The sequence below is a fragment of the Carya illinoinensis genome, chromosome 9 (genome assembly GCF_018687715.1).
Source record: "Carya illinoinensis cultivar Pawnee chromosome 9, C.illinoinensisPawnee_v1, whole genome shotgun sequence".
NCBI lineage: Eukaryota > Viridiplantae > Streptophyta > Magnoliopsida > Fagales > Juglandaceae > Carya > Carya illinoinensis.
In genome coordinates, this window is record NC_056760.1 from 44,262,355 (window position 1) to 44,270,184 (window position 7,830).

Consider the following 7,830-nt stretch of genomic DNA (forward strand, 5'->3'; position numbering starts at 1 on the left):
AAGACATTTCAGATGCTTTAAGGAGGTTGATGCTTGGGTCATTAGGAGGCTTGAAATAAATGATGAGGCAGGAATAAGGTTGTCCAAAAACTTCATGTCTATCATTGTTGAGGCAGGGGGTTATGAGAATGTAACATTCAGGGATAATGAGTGTCAAAACTACATTGACAAAGCACAATGACTTTGCCTCAAGGTTGGAGGGGGTGTAGCTCTATGTAACTATTTCAAAAATATGTAAAAAAGAATTCTGGAGTTTTATTACAAGATAGACATTGATAATGAGATGCAGTTAAAGAGTGTGTTTTGGGCAGACGCTTGGAGTAGATCTGTGTATGAATCATTCAGGGATATGATTACATTTAATATAACATATTTGACTGATGCGTATAAATTGCCTTTTGCACCGTTTGTGGGTGTGAACCACCATGGATAGTCAATTCTAGTCGGGTGCAGATTGATATCCAGTGAGGATGCAGATACATTTGAGTGGTTATTTTAGTCGTAGTTGCAATGTATGAATAACCAAACGCCAAATGCAATCATTATAGGCCAAGACAAAGTCATAAAAATTGCAATCTCGATGGTATTTCCAACTTCTAGGCATCGATTTTGCTTGTGGCATATAATGAAAAATCTTCCTAATAAATTTTGATCACAATGTCGATATGGGGAAATCAATAGTACCATATATAGGTGCGTTTATGACTCTTTCAGTGAGCATGAGTTTGAGGAATATTGGTGCTGTATGCTTGATACACATGATTTGCATGAGAATGCATGGTTGGTATCATTATATAGTGATTGACATTTTTGGGCGTCGGCCTATGTTAGAGACGCATTCTAGGCAGGAATGTCAACTACACAGCAGAGTGAAGGAATGAATGCAATTTTCAACAACTATGTTCACTCTAGAACTACTTTGAAGCAATTTGTTGACCAGCATGACTCAACCCTTAGGAGAAAGGTAGAGAATGAAGCAATTGCTAACTTCAACTCCTTTAACGTGGACATTCTTTGCATCAGTCATTATCTTCTTGAGAAGCAATTTCAAAATGCATATACTCTTACTAAATTCAAAGAAGTACAAGAGGAATTGCGAGAATTTCTATATTTGACTACTAAGGAGATGGGGTGTGAGGCTGCTAGATATACGTTTGTTGTTGTAGATGAGGTTCAAGTTGGTGATGACTTATTAAAATGTGTAACCTTTAATGTCAAAGTTGATCAAGATCGTGAAATGCAGTTGTAAGTTATTTGAGTTTAGGGGTATTTTGTGCAGGCACGCTCTCCGTGTCTTAACTTAGATTGGCCAACATACAATACCATCAAAATACATTTTAGATCAATGGAGGAAAGATGCTAAGCGAAAATTCACTTTTGTGAAAAGTAGTTATGAATTGTGTTCCAATGCTTCAAAGGTTGAGAGCAGTTATGTTAAATTGATTAGCCATATAGAATAGTTGAAGATACAGTATCCTGGTATCACTGATCATGATACTAGCAACAGAATTGATACAGCTACTTCCATGGAGGGCACGACCAGTAGAGTTCTTAGTCTGTTAGTAGTTCAGAGTAAGGGAAGACCACCATTTAAGAGAAAAGTGCACCCGCTAAGAAGAGTATTGAGAAATCTAGTACGAAAAGGCGAAGCTGGGGTTTCTTTTTATTAATATTGTATACTAAATTTACGATTCACTTATTATAGACGTGTAGAGCTAAATTATAATGATTATTCTAATGCGCAGTGGAGCAGTCACACTTTAGATGAATGCATTGTGAGTGGCACACAACATGCGACTTCTCACCATATGGTGGTAAATTTTTGAGCACACTATTTGGCTTGAATGCTTTGTTGTTTCTTATTTCATTTATTTTTAAATTATACTTTTAACGCTAGGATCAACAAAGTCACGTTTGGACACATGTGCCAGATTTTTTTTCAACTCCTTTGATTGCTCATCACTCACAGGTAATGTAAAACTAAATTATTTTGGTAATTGTTTTAGTGAATTGCCACTTTTAACATTCTTTTATGCCCCTATAGGACAAAACTGATATTGGACACACTGCGAAGGCTTTTCATTAGGACTTCAGTGCTTTGTGATTGGTAGACGCCATGAGACAATTTTGTAATCTTGGCCACAATGACGTGTTTAGATAATTAATTATACATTTTTAATGATCTTTGAGTTGTTTAGATCATTAATTAAACATCCATTGAACCTATTTTTAGAATTTTATTGAACCTGTTTTTGTAACTCGTTGTTGATGTAAGCACTCATGGTTTTCCTCCATTGATATAAGCACTAATGGTTTTTTTAACTCTTTGTTGATGCAATATCATAATCATAATCATGCAATTTGGATTACAATAACAATCTACTTAACTGTGAAATGCATAGAAGTGCTATTAAGGTACCCAATATTACACAAAGTAATAAGATTACATGAAATTAACTCCATAGATTACATATTGTCTTATAATTTCACAAAAAAAGCCTAAACAAAGTACCCATAACATTGACATTACTAAAACTACAAAACTACAATGACTCTTTCAACCTTTCTCTTGCGCCTCTCAATCTCTATTTCTAGTTGATGTCGAGTTGTTTGGACATCCATTGGTAGTTGTATATTTTGAATTTTGGTTTTTAAACAGTTGATTCTCTTCTTGCCATATGGTGGTATTTCTGGGTCATACCAACAAAAATATCTGCAAGAATGGCTAGCCTGCAAAATCAACCAACACATTAGTAAACAAGGATTACTATTCACTTCTTAGCAAACAAGAGTGAAATAACATATCTCAAAATTTTGGTAGCTAAAAAATCGACGCCTGTGTACGTGCTTCAGACATTGTGTCAAAATTTGCAGCCTCGTGTACGAATTGATGGTAACCTTTAAAATATCTAGCCTCGTGTAGGAAGAATGCATTTTATTCATGATATGCATAATCAAGTTTGGCACTGTGTTACACAAAATAGCTGTCTTTCTTTAGCAACAATGAAATAACTGTCTTTGTAAAATGCACATAATTTTGATATATTTTCTCTAACTACAATGAAAAGCTTCATCACAATCACTAAAATCAACCTGTTTTATTTTACTAACATCTACAGCATTTTCACAAACATTTCAATTGCATTCCCTGTTTTCATAGCTGTATCCATCGTTCCATTTCCATTCCCTTCCTTAGTACAATACAGTGACTTATAGCAAGGATCATAACAAACTCTCACTAAATAAACAATTAAAAAAATTAAACATAAACTCAGTAGAAAAAATCACAAATAAATGCAAAGTCTTATAATGCCAATGTAGGGGAAACATAGATTTACAAAAAAAAAAAAATTACCTTTAAAAAATCTTGTGCCAGTTGGAGATGATGACCGATTCAAGGGACAAAGTGCCAAAAATGGGTCGGATATGAGGTCAGAGATGGAGGGGAGGGGAGACGAACTCAATGAGGTTGGGAATGGATGAACTCGACGAAGATGGGAATGACGAACTCGACGAAGAAACTGAGGGGTTCGATGGAGAAACTGCACTGCAAGAAGGGAGATTTAGTCAATAAGAGACGAAATTAAAATAAAGGAGAAGGAGAATGCCAAGCTCGGGGGGAAATGTGTTTCAGCCAACGTGGGAAAAAAAAAATTAAAGAAGACCAATGTGGAGGACCCATGTCAAACGGGAAGAGAAAATGGGATTCCACAGTCGGGTTCCTAGCATTTTCTTGAGAAAGAGAAACAAATGTGAAGGTCTGCTAGTGTGAAAGGAAATAATAAAAGAAAAGAAAAAGTAAACGTGTACGAGGACTCCAACCTATATATAAATTGAAAAGATTGAAGGCATGTCTAACGAAGTGCAAAATTATAAATGGAAGCAGAGAAGGGAAATTCCTAGCATTGCAGAGCTTCCCTGGAGAGAAAGAAAAACTGGGTTCTACCTCTAGTTTTAGAGCTATGTTTACGTTATGAGAGTATTATAATTTTTATTTTTAATTATCTTCTTTTAATTATTGTTTTGATATTTATTTAAATTCAGATTTTGAAGTTTATTTTTATGAACATGTCTAGCTAATTTTTCAACTAAAGTTGAGGATGCAACCTTATTGATGATTAGTAGTATTATTTATGAGATTAATTTTTTCCTCCAGTTATTTATGCATTCAACGATCTATTGTTCTTACTTAATATCAATTGAGAGAGAGAGAGTTTTTTATATGAGTTCAATCATGTTCTTCTCATGATCTAGAATAATCTTAAACAATTAAGAGCCTGATCTATAATTTTGTTAAAAATAAAATCTTATATCTTTTGTGATTTGTTCTATCATGTACAAGTGATGATTTGATTTTATATCTTTTTTATTTTCTATCTTTGAGCGAAGAAGAGCATACTTTTGATTTTTTTTTCTTTTTTAAAGAAAAAAGAGTTTCAATGATGATATTTTTCATGATAACGAGATTAATTTCTAGATTATCATGTAAATGTTTGGGAATAATCAATTTTCATAAATAGATTATTATGAATTAATGAGGTGGATTCCAAAACCTTAGTTCATTCTCCATTATTCTCCATTATTAGTTTATTCATTTTTTTTGATCCGTTTGCATCTTTAGAATTTATTTTAGTTCTTTTTATTACGATTAGTTTATTAAATTAATTATTTCTTGCTTTGATTAATTGGTTGTTTAGTTGATAATTGTTTATTTTGTTTTAAAACTCATCTTTCTGAATTAGATTAAAATTTATTTTGTTTATATTTAATTGGTTTCCTATGTTTTTACAAGTCCATGTGGGTTCGACCTCGTTCTTGTTAAAACTATACTTTGGTACGGTTTATGCACTTGTGAATATAGTTAAAATTTCACAACAAGTTTTTGGTACAGTTGTTGAGGACTTAGTTAGGAAAACACATTGAATATTGACTAAATTTATTCTTCTGCTAGTTGTAGTTAGTGTTTTTATATATATAAAAAATAAAAAAAATTCTAAAATTAGAAAAAAAATTGCAATATTGTGTGGTGTATGAAAACATGGATATTTGATCATACACATCACATTGTTAGTCTAGATTCTGATTCCTTGTCTACAATGAGGGAAAACTTTGAGGATACTAAAACTCTTAGGGAGTTGTTTTCACCCATTACCACCAACCCTCCATCATGTATAGTGTTGCCTGCAACTACTGCAGTACACTTTGAGTTGAAACCACAAATAATTTAATTAACTCTCACATTTCATGGTTTTGAGAGAGATGATCCTTACATACATGTAAAAGATTTTCTTGAGATTTGTGCTACCTTTAGGTTCCTAAACTTCATTGATGAGTCATTTCGCCTAAGCTTATTTCCTTTTTCTTTGAAGGATAAGGCAAAGCCTTGGCTTAACTCTCTTTCTTCTATATCTATCACTTCTTGGGATATTCTTATCACAAAATTTCTCTCTAAATTTCTCCCAATGTCAAAAATCAATGCTTTGAGAAGAGAGATTGCTGATTTTTATCAAAAGATAATGAAAAATTTTATGAGAGTTGGGAGAGATTTAATGACTCGATTCTAAAGTGTCCCCACCATGGCTTTGAGACATAGAGACTAGTACAATATTTTTATAATGATTTAACTTAGACAAACTATAACATGATTGATTCAATGAATGGTGGTGGATTTTTGAATTTAACAAATGATGAAGCATATACATTTCTTGAAAATTTGTCAGAGAGCTCCCAGCAATGGGACTTTTCTACTAGTTGAGAGAGATCATCTCAGGCAGTCAAGAAATGAGGTTTCTATGAATTAAGTGAGGATCATGATATTAATGTCAGATTAGACAATCTCATTTGTAAGGTAGAAGCTTTAACTCTAAGTAGAACCATGAATTTTGTCAATCAATTCCAAGATGAAGTATGTTCTATCTACTCTAAACACATGCATATGACACAAACATGTCCTTCCTCACAGACTTATTTAGAGTGCTATGCTGAGCAAGCAAATGCACTAAATAATTTTTGGAAGCCTTTTGCTAGTCCTTTTTTAGATGCATTCAACCCTAATTGGTAGAGTCATCCTAATTTTTCTTGGAGACAGAATCAACCTCTCATAAATTTAGGTGGACCACAAATGCATCAATAAAGTCAATTTCATCCACCTAATCCAAGTTATCCTCCTATTCCTCAATCTACTCCTCCATTTGTGGCACCATAACTACAACAATCATCCTTCGAGGAGTCTCTTAAGGCATTCACGCAATCCACTAAACAAGCCATTCAGGAGATGAAAAATACTCAAGCAATTTGAAAATTAGAGAGTCAAGTTAGCCAATTAGCAACCCATGTTGGTGTGAGAGAGAAAGGAAAATCCTTAGTCAGCCTATACTCAATCCAAAAGGATAGTATGCCCTTAATAATGCATCTAGTTCTACTCAGGGACAAGAGCATGTTTAGTCCATTACCACTCTCAGGTTGGGTAAACAAGTTGATAATCAAGTAAAAGTATCAAGAGATGAGGAGTTGAATTCAACATAGAAAAAGAATGTCAACTCAACGTCCCTCAAAGTTCATGATTCTAGTCTTTCTGAGCCTATTAAGAAATTTGTTCCTAGAGTCCCATTTCCTCATAGGTTGGAAAATCCTCAGAAAAAAGCTAAATTTGATTATATTTTAGGTGTTTAAGCTAAGTACAAATTAATATACCCTTCCTTGATGCAATTCAGCAATTACCTGCCTATGCAAAATTTCTGAAGGATCTTGTTACAGTGAAAAAGAAGAATAATGTTTCAAAAAATACATTTTTCACTGAGCAAGCCAGTTTTCTCATTCAGAGTAAAAATCCAGTCAAATACAAGGACCTTGGATCTCTTACAATTTCATGTAAGATTGGGAATCATCATAATGAGAGAGTTTTGTTAGATTTGGGGGCGAGTGTGAACCTACTACCATATTTTGTATATTCCCAATTAGGCTTAAGGAAGCTAAAATCTACTCAAACGACACTTCAGTTAGGCTTATGGTGGCCTATAAAGTTCTACACTTTATGAAAACCATACATAAGGGAAAAATAGGAAGCATGACTCTCAAATTAGATATGTCAAAAGCCTTTGATAGAACAAAATGGTCTTAATAGGAAGATGTGTTGATAAGACTAGGTTTTGGAGAAAAGTGGGTACGTAGCTCTGATAATGGATTGCGTTTCTACAATAGCATATTCTATTCTTGTTAATGGACAACCAAGGGAAAAAAAAAATACCATCATCAAGAGGCATTAGGCAAGGAGATCTCTATCTCCCTATCTTTTCATACTGTGTGGTGGAAGTATGAGTTCTTTGATAGATCTATTTGAAAGAAGATGAGATATAAAGGGGGTGGTAGTAGTAAGGGAAGGCATAAGCATAAATCATCTATTTTTTGCATATGACTGTTAATATTTTGCAAGGCTAACTTTACTGAATGGGCAAAAACTTAGTAGCTATTGGACAAGTATGTGAAAGCTTTTGGTCAATGTTTAAACAAGCAGAAAATGTCTGTCTTTTTTCGCTTCAATATTGGCTTAACAATCAAGAATTAGATTATTCAATTTGTTGGTGTCGCACCTAGTGGTAGTTATGAAAAGTACCTGGGTTTGCCAACAATAGCGGGTATATCAAAATATAATACCATTAGGAGTATAGAAAGTGTGACAAGAGATAAATAACTAGAAGAATAATTTTTTGTCCCAAGTGGGTAAGGAGATACTTCTCAAGATAGTCATCCAAGCAATTTCAACTTTCTCTACGAGTGTCTTCAAACTACCAAGGAAGTCATGCAAAGAGATATCATTGATGATTTCTAGAT

At 33.7% G+C, this 7,830-nt stretch overlaps 1 non-coding gene across 1 annotated transcript; it reads right to left on the reverse strand.

The window, feature by feature from the left end:
• Nucleotides 1-5,475: 5,475 nt before the first annotated feature.
• On the reverse strand, nt 5,476-5,583 carry LOC122277943. Its single transcript, XR_006229245.1, has one exon. It is a non-coding gene; the product is annotated as a small nucleolar RNA R71 (small nucleolar RNA).
• Nucleotides 5,584-7,830: the final 2,247 nt, after the last annotated feature.